This window comes from Equus asinus, chromosome 12 (genome assembly GCF_041296235.1).
Source record: "Equus asinus isolate D_3611 breed Donkey chromosome 12, EquAss-T2T_v2, whole genome shotgun sequence".
Lineage (NCBI taxonomy): Eukaryota > Metazoa > Chordata > Mammalia > Perissodactyla > Equidae > Equus > Equus asinus.
The window spans coordinates 8,822,095-8,836,520 of record NC_091801.1 but is presented as its reverse complement, the minus strand read 5'-3'; the positions used below and the strand labels follow the sequence as shown (position 1 = coordinate 8,836,520).

General features: G+C 40.7%; 1 protein-coding gene across 3 annotated transcripts in view; it reads left to right on the top strand.

The window, feature by feature from the left end:
• Window positions 1-5,676: 5,676 nt before the first annotated feature.
• PKIA (cAMP-dependent protein kinase inhibitor alpha) overlaps window positions 5,677-14,426 on the top strand; it is an 84,480-nt gene continuing 75,730 nt past the window's right edge. Inside the window, exon 1 of one of the 3 annotated variants that reach the window (XM_014853738.3) lies at window positions 5,677-5,854. The gene's annotated coding sequence lies outside the window, so the exon portion shown is untranslated. The remainder of the gene's footprint in view (window positions 5,855-14,426) is intronic. The other 2 variants (XM_070481014.1, XM_044765910.2) reach the window with 2 other exon arrangements.

Below are 14,426 nucleotides of genomic sequence, written 5' to 3'. Positions count from 1 at the left end.
CATTTCACTCAAGCAAATACACGATCACCATTAAATATAGAGTTCCAATTATAGGATGCTATCTGTATTATATAGATCTAGTCTTATATGACAACTCCTTACCAGTAGAAACAAGGTGAATTTGTAGCAATGCCTAAAGAAACGGTTTCTATTCTGTTTGTAGTCACTTTTCTTTCTTTCATTGTCCTATTTGTTACATCTGCTGATACTATTCAATATCTAATACGAATCTTCATATGAATGACTGTTTTTGTACTCTTGTAGCAGTGCTTTCATATTAATGCAGGAACGTAGAAATTAGTCTACCTATAATTACATGCACGCAATTCTATTTCTATTACTAGAGTTTTGCTATCCCTGAATTACATTTGTACTTATTTTACACGATAAATGTTCTGACCACATTGAAAGAGTAGATGTTTGTCATAAAATTTTAAGATTTCTGTAGACCATGATTAATCAACCCAAGCTGAGCAGCCACCACACACAGAGACACAAATACACACACAAACACACACACACACAAAGGTGCTATTATAGAAATTCTCCTCCTACCCTTGATCATAAGTCAAAATTAGGTAAAACAATATTGATCGTGGTACACTAAGCGTCCAATTCTTTCCTAGTAAACCAAGTTTCCAGCTTTAGGCAGACCCGTATGGGGTGAGGAGAACTGGAGAGCTGGCAGTCAGTGGGTGACAGATGCTGGGGCCAAATCACCCTGACAACTCCTCTCCATAATAAATCTGAGAAGCTAATCTCTGCTAAATTGTTAATGGCTGCTAATGAGATCCTCCATACTCAGTTACCCTTCCTGATAGCATATTTGCATTTAAATGAGCCCCTTCTGGAAGGACTCCCTAGCCCAAAGGAGCGGTTCAAATGCTGACAGCTTCAGGCACCTAGGGCCTCTGGCTCTGGTTTCACATTGTCCCTTGCTGAAACTCATGATATCATTAGGCCATTTGATCTCTAATTCCAGAATATCAGAAAGGAAGCCTTCCAGATCTCAAAGTCATGATCCAAAGATTAGGTTTCGGAAAGGACTGTGAAATGAAAACTCATAGAGTAAAAAATTGATCTCTTTCACCTCACTCTAGCCTCTGCTCAGCAAATTAAATTATCTCGCATACTGGTGCATGTCAAGTTCCAAGAAGTCAGATTCAAACCCTATATGTTGACCTTAGACATTCTCATTTCTCTTTCCTTTTCTGTCCAGTTCCCCTCTGCCTCTCACCATGGTACAGTATCTGAAGCAGTGAATTCCTGCCACTGAACAACTTTAACTTTTGTCTTTTCCCCAGCACCATCAACACTGTCTCTCTTCCACAACTAAAAACACCTAGTAAGAGTGCTTTGACAGAGGAAGGAGCCTAAATTATCCTGAGAAACTGTCTATCCCTCCAGTGAGTTTGGCTTCATGAATAAAAACTGCAACAAGAAGGACAATAAAATATGTTCTGGGAGCGCCCCAAGTCACCACACTTAATCCCCATTGCCTCAGACAAATTGAAGGAAAAGATCAAAGATCTACTCTCACTCTTAAGGACAAGCCTAGGTAGTAGCCATTGTTCCTCTTATTTCAAAAATGAGACAAAGTCAGGCTGTGTATGGAAGGATGCGATCCCAGGCCTAATCAACTGCGAAACCTTGGACCTCCAGAGTCATCTCAGTCCTCTGGTCCCCTTTACCTTCTCATCCTTCCTCCCCTTAACTTTATGTGAACTTTTACCTCTAACCCCTGATACCTAGCAAATTCTTCCACTAAATTGTAAATTATTAACCAAAAAGCTTAGCATGGTCTCTCTTCCAGGGTATTTAGAACTTTAAAAGGAGATGGAAGTCCGTCAAGTGGGCAAGGATAATGCTTATCCAGCATGAGCTCCCCCTAACGTCTGCACCAGGCGATTTCATGTCATCTCATATCCTCACAATAATCTTCTGTGGTTGGGATCCTAAACTTCTTTTTACCAGGGACCCCGTTGACACAGTCACTCTTCTTAAAATAATGCTTTTAAATTCACAAAATATAATACATAGAATTTCGAAGGAAACATCACTAATTTTAAAATGCAGTTATTAAAATATTTTAAAAACCAAATTTGTGATGTAGAAATGTAGGGGTATTTAAGCTCATTAGATAACAAGATGTAACATTGGTTCTATTAACTCCTATACTCAAAAACAGTGATGTCGGGGGAATAGGTTAACAATTCTGATCCTGACATACATGTGCACTAGAACTGAACATTAAGCAAATGGATAGTGGGTGGTGGGAGCCATTTTTCTCACTATGGAAGCAGGAATTTACAGATAAGCAAAGAGAGGAAGCTAGAATGATTTACATATTAATGGATTAGTGTTGGAGACATTGGTATGCACTCATATTTAGCTCAACATAGATACAGATGGTTACATAAATATTTATAGATATGCATATATACATAGGTTAGTATAAACATAGATTTCTTTGTTCTCTCACTTGAGAGAGCCTAAACAAAATGACACCCCACTAGCAACCAGCATGCCTGGAGCCCAGATCTTAGTTTCTATTACCACGCTCCAATAAAAGGAACCAGAGCTCCTTGGAGAAATGGCTGATTCCAGGACTGGGGCAGGAAATACACAAGATGGGCCAGGAGCATATGTAGTGTCAAAAAGTAAGAAATTGTTAACACACACACGCACACATACACACACACAGACTCCCCAAAGGGAAGATGTCAAAGGAGCACAGGAGTCAACAGAAAGAGATTTGAATGGCCAAAGCTGGAACAATTTGAACAGGATACAGTAGTACTGGATTATAATACAAAGTATAAAATAATATCCATGAGTCTATATTGATATAAATAAATTAATATTTGCGGGAGAATAGATAAGTCTTCTGTGCAGAAAAATTCCAAATACTGCCCTCAAGGAGGTGGAGCATAACTCTCACTCCTTAGGTGTGGGCTTCACACAGTGACTTCCTTCCAATAAGTCCAGTAGGGCAGGGGTGGAGGGGTAACTTGATAGTGGAGAAATCTGAGACACTACCTCAGCCAGGTGATTAAGGTCATCATCAACAGTCATAAACCACATTGATAGTATGTAGCCTTGCTATGATGTTATGAAAATGGCACTTTATCTCTGCGGTTGTCCTCCCAATAAACCCTAACTCCGTTCTTATCATGAGAAAGATTACAATGGTGAGGCATGCTACAAAATATTTGATCAGTACTCCTCAAAAGTATCAAGGTCATCAAAAACAGGAAAAGTCTGAGAAACGGTCACAGCCCAGAGGAACAATAAGGGGACATAGCTAAATCTAATGTCCTGTCCTAATGGGAACCTGGAACAGGATTAAGGATATTAAGTAGAACCCAAGGAAATCTGAATAGGGTACAGACTTTGGTTAATATTAATGTATCAATATTGGTTCATTAACCGTAACAAAGATACCATACTAATGTAAGATGTTAATAATAGAGGAAACTGGGGATGAGATATATGGGAACTCTGTACTATCTCCTTAATTTTTCCGTGTATCTAAAACCATTCTAAAAAATAAATAAAAATAAGTCTATTAAATCAAACAAAAACTGTAATGATGATTTGATTGTAGCATCAGAGTGGTGATATTTTGAGATATCTACGAAAACTGCAATAGGAAATGCTCTGTGACTTCTATTGGTGACTAAATTTCAGGTACTCCTAATATTACTGTGGTTTGTTGTCTGCATTTATCTTTAAAGGAAATGCTAAATGCTAAATTTCAATTAGAGGTTAGTGAAGCTAAAGATGTAATATTCCCATCCAGATTCCACATACCCTGTGATACAGATTAAGAACGCTCTGCTCTATGGTGACATTAACGTCCTATTTTTATGAAAGTGAGGTTGAGAGAAACAAATCAGGTTGTTTCAGCTTTTAAAAAGCATATGTTACAGCACAAAGGGCACGATCTGCTCCCGGCCAAACAAAAGCTAATTGTCAAGAGGCAAGATGGTGGCAGAGAAAGGGCATTTTGTTACAGCTTACTAGCAAGAGGGAAGATGGCTGGCTAATGTCTGGAAGAACCATCCTAAGGGGGCACAGAATCTTCAAGCAGTTATATAGGCCAGTGGGTTATAGGGAGGGGTTAGGAATGTTGACCCTCTGGTGTTACAGACTGGGAGTCGCCACACCAGATAGACTCTCTGTCTGAGTGTCATCACATTCCTAAGGAACTCAAAAAAACAAAGTTATCCTCTTATCGCAGCTGGGAGGTATATGCACAAGCAAGGGTCATAAAATCCACAGAGCACTTAGACCTCCTCAATGGTGCATATCCAGCTGGGTTAGTTAATCAGAGGTCATTCAAAGTTACAATATGACTTCTTTTCTACAACGTGACTTCCCTTATGTCAATCTTGTGTTGAGACGGTATGGTATACATTTTAGGACCAAGAAGTCTTACTGAGTTTTATTAAAACTCTGTTGCTACACTACCTTCTAATTTTGGAACTGCTAAACAGAGGGATGGGAACACTTTATTGAGCAAAGGTGCTCCCCTGACCTCACACAATGCACGGTTTAGGTTGCTGGACAAATCCGCAGGCTAAAGCTGGCCTGGACCTAATGATGGGCATTTCCCAAAGCAAAGCAAGCTGAAGGAAGGAACACCGCTCACACAAACCCCAGTGTCAAAGAACCTCTCTACTTGGAAATGGCTAGACAATAGCAAAAGAAACCCTGGCTCAGCCGTAAAGAAAGCAAATCCTTGGTCTTTTTTCCCCCTTAAACCCCCAAACTGCTGATCTAGTCAGCAGAGGAGAGAGAGAGAGAGAGAGAGAGAGCCTGAGAGAGACTTGTTAATAGCTGGTGCCAATTTAAAGAGGGAAGGAAGGGGATTATATGCTTATTATTCCTAAAGCCAATCCGGATAAATCCTTCGGGAAAGAAAGAGATACAGCCATCTGCTAATGTGGATTCTGCTTCTTGGTTTCCAAATTTTATAGCTGTCACCAGAGCAGCCTGCCCACTTTGAGGGAGGGGGGTCTCGGGTGTTAGAAAGAACATCTGTCCACCAAGGTCACCAGTAAACACGAACAACATCCTGGGGCGACCCCTCTCTGTCTCCTTGAGTGCTTTCTCGGGTCGGTCCCACTTCTCCACCCCTTTGGGAATTTCCCGTTCCATTACGTAGGCGAGAGGGCGAGAGGTCCCAGCTTTCGTAATTGTGAGTGGTGTGGCTGCATGTGCGTGCTTGTGTGTGTGTGTGTGTGTGTTGGGGGAAAGAGGAGCGTGCTCCAGGGGGCTTCGAAAGATTGCCAATTTAAAAGATCTGGGGAGTGTTTGAATGTTTATCTTCAAAGACAATCCCAGTCTCCAATTCAGCGAAATGAACAATACTGATAAGGGAGATGCGGAGGGTGGAAACCCACACGGTGGAATGGAGCTGTCCATGCAGCGGGAGGGACGGGGGAGCGCCGGCAGGAAAGCGCTCTGCAGACCGTGTCTCTCTGGCTCTCCTCTCTCGGGCCACAATCCGGAGACGCTTCCTCTGTCAAAGCATTAATAGAAAATACACCTAAAACCCGGAGGGGCAGGGGTAACCGGGTGCCATGTCCAGGCGCCCTTCCCCGGGGCCCGGAGAGGTCTCTCTCCCCCCGCGGCTGGCGCGCAATGCGGCGCTCCGGCCGGGCGGGGGATGACTTCATGCGGCCGAGCTCGGCGCTCGGCGGGAGCAGCTGCTGCAGCTGCAGGTGGGGCGGGGGCCTGCAGAGCTGACCGCGACCGCCACCGCCACCGCGACCACGCACCCGGCCGGCGCGGCGCCACTGCGGCCCGGCCCGGCGCCCAGGACATGCGCTGACTCCGGCCCGAGAAGGTAAGCAGCAGGCTATTATTAGCTTTGGCCACACTGCGCGGTGCTTTCCGCTCGGTTACTAATGGGGTTTGCAATACAGAGGGAAGAAGGGCAAGAACCGCGCTGCATCCTGCCGTGAGAAAGGAGCAACAACTGGGATGGAAATGTTCATCAGCCGAGTGCCTGAGATCGGAGGAGCGGTGTTAATGGGCAGACAAAGAAGGCGGTCAGCCTCTACACTCTTTTAAAGATAATCGTCCATTTCAATGCCAGGCTCGCTTAGATGTGGAAGAGGATTCCAAAAGTAAAATAATTTCACTTGCACTTTTCCCTTCCTTCCTTTAACCTTCACTTGGTTCTTTTCTGGTTTTAGAGCAGCAGGTCCTTGCCAGCAGCCTGGGGAAGTGATCAGAAATCTTCCCTCTCCTTCTACAGTCCGTCGTCCTCCCCTTTCCAGTTGTCAGAATGTGTCTGTGCTCATTTCAATGTCAAAACCCTCCTGCAGTATTAGAAAGAGTCTCTGTTTCGAAGAGGAGAAACTTCCCTTGTCTCCTGGAGTTCAGCTTGGGTTGAGAAGCACTTGTCTTGCTTCTCCCTTCATTCCCTATCTTCTCTGTCAATCATTTCATTGATTTTTTTTTTTTCTATCTGGGATGCTGTGCCCATTCACAGGCCAACTCTTGTCAACTCCTATCCCCCGCCTCTGTTCCATGACTGATTTTGTCAAGGGCATTGCCTTAGACCTGTTTTGGTGTTCTTTCTCTCTCTCCCTACTGATACCTGTGTCCTTTCGCCGGATACATGGCATGAGAAATCCTGCTTTTAGCCCAGGACCAACATGGTCTCCAATAACTCCCTTCATTGTAGTCACTGCACATACCAGAAGGGTTTCGAGGACAGCAGGATCTGTTGGGGTGTGAGAAACAGGACCAGACCTACAGATTTTGCTCCCTGTGCGTAGGCGTAGGTGGAACTACTCATGTGAATGTCAATCTTTCTAGCTTTCTTGAAGGTTTTTCAGTCCAGCTGTGTTGTGAGGCACCTGGCTGTGTAGGGTTTGGGGCAAGTCCTTCCCCGAAAGCAAGCAGCGCATTTGTCCTAGGATTCCCCGATCACCTCAGAAGGGTTTCCAGAGAGGCCTTCCCCACGGGCAGTCAGAAAGCCAATGGAGCTCAGGTTATTTGAGCATCCTCAACTTAGTCTCCCCATTTAGGGGTTCCTACCTCTTGTCCTAGGATTTCCTTACACACCCCTTGCTGCTGAGCTGAAGTGCCTGTTCCTGTTGCCACCTAGAGATGTGTATTTGAATAATATGCTGTGAAATGGTGAAGATGGCTGTGATGGGGATTGCAAATGTGCCACTTCACCAAGAGAGAACAGTTGCAATAAGCCAGACTGTGGGGCGTCTGTGTGCCAATATTCTGTTTAAAAGGAGATCTGTTATCTTTAAACTTGAAATTAGAGAGACAGTCTGACTCAACAGCCATGTAATTGTATCTTAACAAATTAAAACAGGAGATCAGTGAAAAGGAGTGGCAGGGTGTATAGCTAAAAAATAGACCTCTGCTCACTTTCCTTTTTAAATATTGCTTTTAGACAGAAATACCGGTTCTGAAAAATTATGTTAATTCTATTATATATTATTATTGCTTTTCTGATTACAGAGTCTCTTTTTTGAAATACACTTTAGAAAGATTTGAGTTGGTTTCTTTGTCTCCACCTTCAGTGTCTGAGGCAGAGGGAGTGGACGGCTGGGCAAAGCCCACTTTAAGTGGCCCACTCCAGGGGCTGTTCCCTGGATGATGAAAACCTCAGGACCGATTTTGTTTGTTTGTTTGTTGTTATTATTATGTGATGAGTGCACGGTTTGGGTTTGAAATATTAAATTTTCAAGATTCCAGAATTTTGAATCAGGCACACCAACTAGAAGAGGGAACAAAGAACAAGATCATTCTACCACCTTTCTTTCCTAGTCTTAAAATATTTAACTATATAAATAATTCTGGATAATAAGTGATAAACATTAGTATAATAATTCATTTTTAAGAAGCTAGTCCAAGGTAAACGAAATAACAGATTAGTGCAATTGATCTTAAGTACAATAAAATTTCTATAATTTTGAGGCGTCTTTATGTTGAAGAGTAGTGCCTGAGAATACCCTAATGATGCTTAGAAACTGCAAATGTCTATTATTGGCTTCTGAAGAAACTGAATTCTTTGGCAATAAATGGGTCAGGATTAGGGGACTGGTGCTGCCTAAACCAGCGTCATACCTGCCAGTGATTTCACAGGTGGGAAGGATCCACTCAGTTATGGACTAGAGTTGGAGAAGCCTTTGGGGAAGAAAGAAAACAAGTAAGAAAATTTAACTTTTTTCATTTTGATGCAACTGAAGAAGGTAATTAAATTTAAGGGATTTCTGAATTTGGACTTTGTTATGTGTTAACAATTTCTGAGCAAAGTTTTAAATTCACAGCCCTAGACGTAATATATGTCTGATTTCATGCCTGAAATTGATGTATGACTTTATTTCCTTTTCTTTAAACCTTTTCCAAGGAAAGGAAAGATCACTTGCCCGGTGTTCAGAAATGGACGGGGAATGAAAAGTAGAAGGATGCGCGCTATTAGATGCTTAATGAACTGCAGGCGCTTTTGTAGGTTTGACAAGGTGGAATTGAAGTCAGTCTGCTGCTTTCCAACCACGTTAAAAAAAAACCTTATTCTGGGGGCGGTCAATGTGATCAGTAACGTAGAGAGTACGAACTGAGGAGTCAGGGTTGCTCTCTCGTTACAAAAGGCATTTTCTGATGCTGCATTGCTGCCCTTAGCCACAATCGAAATGGCTTATCCTGAGGTTTCGAAAATGGAAAAGAAAAAAAAAAGCAGGAATACTAAGACTGAAGAAGAAATATCATTTCTATTCAACCAGGGCCTCCACTGAGAATGGGGAGAAAAAGTACTATTTTGAAAGTTGTCGTGGTGTCTTAATGGCCAGAATTCTGTCATATTTTACTCTGTTCATTATGTCTTGAAGTTCTCTTCTATGTTCTTTTTAAATTAAATGCTTGTGTTTAAAAGTGTTATTCGTAAGTAATCTGTGTCAGGCACTGACATACTTCTGTCTCTAGTCTCTTACTAATCTCCTTAAACGACCCCGTGCCCAGCCTAAACCACGTGGTCTTATTTCCAGTTTGTGCCCCATGATGTCATGCCTGTATGTCTCGGTTGTTCCTTTCACCCGTTCCATGTTGACCCCTTGCTCACGTCAGACACTGCCTCTTCTACGAAGCCTTCCCCGTACGCTCCTTTCTTCTCACATCCCATGTGTTTTTGTCTAAATTCCTAAAGCGCGTTTTATCTTCGTGTGTCCTCTTGTGTGAACATGCTCTGCTCTTCAAAAATACCCTTGGAGAGCATGGTTGTGACCAACAACTTTTTCTTACCTGCAACTCACAGTACAGTGCCTCGCTGTGTATACACATAGTAGATGTTCAGTAGTTTGATTTTAGTGAAGAAATTACTCAGTATTTACCAGGGGTATATATCTACCTACTCTTCTCTGCTAGTCAAGTTAGGCTCTAAATAAGTGTGAAAGTACCAATTTAGTTGTTTAAAATCCTTATATAATAACAAAGATAGTGAAAGTACATTCAAATAGTTATAGTCAACAAAAGTTATTGTGAGCCCTCATATGTATATTAGTTCATAAATATTAAAAAGCATGGTAGGCATAGCAAAACGAAACTTCAGAGAAGACGTTGTCCCTATTTTCAATATGCTTGTGTTGTATTAAAAAAGAGTAAGCAGAGAAGGCACCATCCACATATCAACACTCATCTAGTTTCAAGGCCCTCTGGGAGGTATTTTCATCTATGGTACCTGGTGTCATCTTTCTGCTCTATACCAATTTTACATTGAGGAAACTGAGTCTCAGAGAAGTCACCTAATGACAGTGACTCTTTCGAAATTACCATGCTGCTCTTTGAAGTGTAATAGAGTGAAGGAAAGCTGTATAAAAACCCAACGGCAGAGCCGTCAGAGTCATTGAAAATTTTTGTGATTAATCTTCCCAGTGCTTCTTAAATGCTTGGGCCCAACATCCCCTTTGATAATTCAGTAAAGGCTCTGCATGCACTTCCCAAGCACTTACACAAACACACACAGAGGGAGGGAATCTTGCATGCAATAGCAGGTGTTTAAGGACCCAGTAAAGCCCCCCTTAGCCACAGGTTTAAGGACTTCCACTTTGCACTCACTTTGACAATATTTGTCTCTATTATCAGCCCAGACATTGCTGGTACTTGAAATGAGTTTCTCTTTCTATTGTTCTCGCTGCTTTAGGACCTAAAACGAGAGCTCTAGCACTGGCACAAAGGCAGCTGAGATGACTAGGAGGCGAGTGCCAGTGAGATTAGTGAGTCAGAGAACCTTCTTCATGGGAAAGGAATCCTAGAAGGAGCTCTGAATGCTACACGTTCCAAATGACTTACTTGGGGTTTCCCAATCGAACCATTTTTACAAAACAGAAACGATTCTCAGACTTTGAGTGCAATACTGTCAAATACGTCAAAGAACGTTGCCAGCAGTTGAGTGGTGAAATATATTCAGTTCTCCTAGGATGGACGTATGCCTGTCTCAAAGTTACTATTTCTTTCTGGTAATGCTTTCTGCAGTAATATATTTGCTTTTGCCAAGTTAAGGAAGAATGACAAGTTATATTCATCCCTCCTAGGGTCTAAAACAATTGCCAGCATAAAAATGAATTAAAACTCTTAGCTGGTGCTGGAGGAGACCAGTATTAGCTAGCGTCATTCCTGCTGACGCTAGTGTTCAAAGAGGGGTGTGACAAGAATATTAGAAAACACAGAGACGGAGAAACAGACAGAGAGAAAACTCAAGAGGACAACTTCAGCCGCTGCTTTCTTTCCATTTCCCAAAATATAATAACAGCTGTATAAGCTCCCAAAATAAGTGTAATTGTATAAAAACTTCATAATATGGGGCAAATTTGTGCTTTATTTTGTAGTAGAGTTTTGTTATTTTTTATTGTGGTAAAATATATATAACACAAAATTTACTGTTTTTACCATTTTTAAGTGTACAGTTCACTGATACTAAATCCATTCATGATGTTGAGCAACCATCCATTTTCCATTTTCAGAACTTGCTCCTCATCTCAAACAGAAACTCTGCAGACATTAAACAATAACCCCTCCTTCTCTCCTCCCCTCGGCCTCTGGTGAACTCTGCTTTGCTTTCTATGTCTATGAATTTGCCTATTTCAGGTACTTTGTGTAAGTGGAATCATAAAATATTTGTCCTTTTATGTCCGGTGTCTTTCACTTAGCATAATGTTTTCAAAGTTCATCCATGTGGTAGCATGCATCAGAATTTCATTCTTTTTTAAGGCTGAATGATATTTCATTGTATATACTTATATATACCACATTTAGTAATTTTTAGTTGCAAACACTTTTAGTACATTGTCTTTCTATTATATTACAGATATCCAGCATATAACACTACCATATTACCTTTAGTAGATGCTTAATAATGTGTACTATGAGGGCGCCATAATTTTATTCAATCAAAATCCATTGCCAAACATTTATTAATTTCCAAATTTTTTATGATTTCAAGCTATGTGGTAATGGACATAGAGGTACACGTCTTTAGATCTTGGTGTTTTTACTTTTTTTTTTTTAAAGATTTTATTTTTTCCTTTTTCTCCCCAAAGTCCCCCCGGTACATAGTTGTATATTCTTCGTTGTGGGTCCTTCTAGTTGTGGTATGTGGGACGCCGCCTCAGCATGGTTTGATGAGCAGTGTCATGTCCGCGCCCAGGATTCGAACCAACGAAACACTGGGCCGCCTGCAGCGGAGCGCGCGAACTTAACCACTCGGCCACGGGGCCAGCCCCTTGGTGTTTTTACTTTTGATGGAAGAATTCTTGGAGTGATATGGAGTGGTATTGTTGGGTCAGAGATTATGCACAAACATTTAGAATTTGAGTACATACGTTACTATAAAAATCATAAAGTTCATAAACAGTATTTCTGCATCATCTTCTGTAATGGTTTCTAACTATCTTAAAAATGAATGCAAGGAACATAAGGGAATTCACTTAACATGATTTGAGCAAAGGAGTATTCTCACTTTTTCATTTCTGGTTCATATAGCTTCAATACTATGCACAAGTATTGAAAGATCTCAAGTCTCTCAAACACATATTTTATCATTTCAAAAATATTACAGAGCATTACAGCTGTCAGTCAAGTCTTGTAACAACAATGTAGAAACATCTATAGCTAGCTGTCTGGTTTTCTTTTTAAGCTCCATGAATGGGTCATTTGTATTCAGCCTAATCTAACATTTGGTCTGTTTTTAAGTTCAAATTTATTTACCTGCGTTATGCTAAATCATTTATTTTGTTGTTTTTTCCTTAGTTTCTCTTTAGTATGTTCTCTTTAATTTATCTTGGAACAGAATAATTAAAGCCCAATTATGAGAGTGTCTTATTTAAGCTAAACTACAGAATATTGGAGTCTCTGAAGTATAAACAGAATTGACTAGACTTTTAACTACCCTCCTCAGAATAAGACTGTCTTGATTTGCATTGTCCAAGGAAGCAGAAACAGAGAGCTTGCTGGTGATTGCGTCATGTTTAACTCAGATTAGACGTTAACATGCTAAAAGGGAGAGGATGAAGCAACATGTTTATAACATATTTTTGAAAAGCTACTTCAAACTGAAGGGTTGCAAGCACATAGGTAGACACACCCTAGAAATTTCACAACAGTATTTTAAGGTCTGCTTTTTCTTTAGTTGATTGAGATGGAGGGACCTGTTAATAAACATTTCTCCTGTTATTTACTTTTTTCTTTATTGCTGTCTGATCAAACCCTCATTAAAAAGCAAACATAAAACAAATCAGCATTCTGACCTTTCCCTGAATCAGCAACAACAAGCCCACATTGCACACAGTGCGTGCAGTGCAGTGGCTGTGAGCCTGAGGGGGGACGCGTTGGGTTTGGGTCCATGCAATAGTAGCAGCAACACAACCTGCTTTGTTCCTTCTGTTGAATACTGCAGAATTTGAATAAACTTAGAAAAGTCAGTAATATCATTAGTGCCTTTTCTTACACTCCTCTCCATGGTCTTTCACACTCAAGTTCTGTGATAGTTGAAATGTAGTGAAAACCAACCAGGGTGTTAATACCCTCTATCCATTCACAAAACTCAGTCCTGCTAGGACTTGCAGAAATAGTGTTGACTCTGGATTGATGGTTGTTCAATGGAATTGCTGAGAATAACCTATCAGATTTGCTAAATCCAAAATCAGATTTAAAGCCCATCCAATTTTAAGGATTGTAAAGATTTAAGATTTTAATAATTGTTATATATGTTAATATATACAAATTTTCCGAAAAGTAAATTTATATGTATGAGTTTTTAATTATAAGGTATGCTCACTGGAGAATAATGCATTTTTAGCAGGATTCACTCTGAAAAGACTGCATTAGCACTTCTTTTTAACCACTACCCTCAAAAATTGTGACAAATCATTGTTCATCCAAGTTAATCTCTCTTCTCAAGGAAGTGAGTTGTTCTGGGGGAAATTGCCTTCATGTAATTTGTGCTTTCCTGCAGCAGATCAAGCTGAAATGAAATGAGGCTGACACTCTTAACACTTGGGACACACCCACACTTACTAGAATTACCTAATGATCAGTACAGAAGGGTTTTATAATAAAGAAATATGTATCTACTGAGAATCTCCATTGATAAAAGTTAGTTGAGACATGGCTGGTGATCCTGTAGAGGAGAAATCTAAATTACATTGCTTACATCATCTCCATATTAGGGAACAAACCAGGATTGCAAAGCAAGGCATGAGACAGTAGCATTTGGTATTTTCTATAAGTGTTTAAATTTCTAGGGAGCTTATTGGTATCATATACTATGGTAACACTCAGTAAATGTAAACTTATTTTAAAACAGTCAAATATCCAGAGTGTAAAAATTTCTGCAACTCAAATGGTCAGTTGGGTACTTGAATTTATCATAGGCATTTACAAAATATTCGTTGAACAACAAAATGAATCAACACTGTTTAGTTTCGAAAGCTGCCCCCCAATACGAAATAATTGGTATTCTACATAAGTTTATTGTGCGTATATTTGTAGGTGCGGTGGGGAGGAATTATGGACGGGGCTCCCTCTCCCCTGTGTCTTGCCCCACCGTATGCTCTTACTCTGAGGTTTTGGTAAGATGGAAATCAGAGGTGGTGGGTACTGAAGTTTGAGGTGTATGTAGTAAGCAGTTCAAGACACTCAACGGAGCACAGTCCATTACCCAGGACAGGAAAGCATATGACCTTACCTTCTTTCTTGGACTACAATGGATTTGGACTTTTAGAAAACTCAAAATGCGAGATGCAGATTTTAATCATAAAATTTTAGTCAGCAGTTCTCTTATCTCCTTGTCTTTTTCAATTTCATTTATTGTGAAGAACACAATCATAGAGAAAGCAAAATCTCAGTCAATTGCAAATTTTTTCCACCTGCAAGCAGGCTTGAGCTAGTGGACTTGT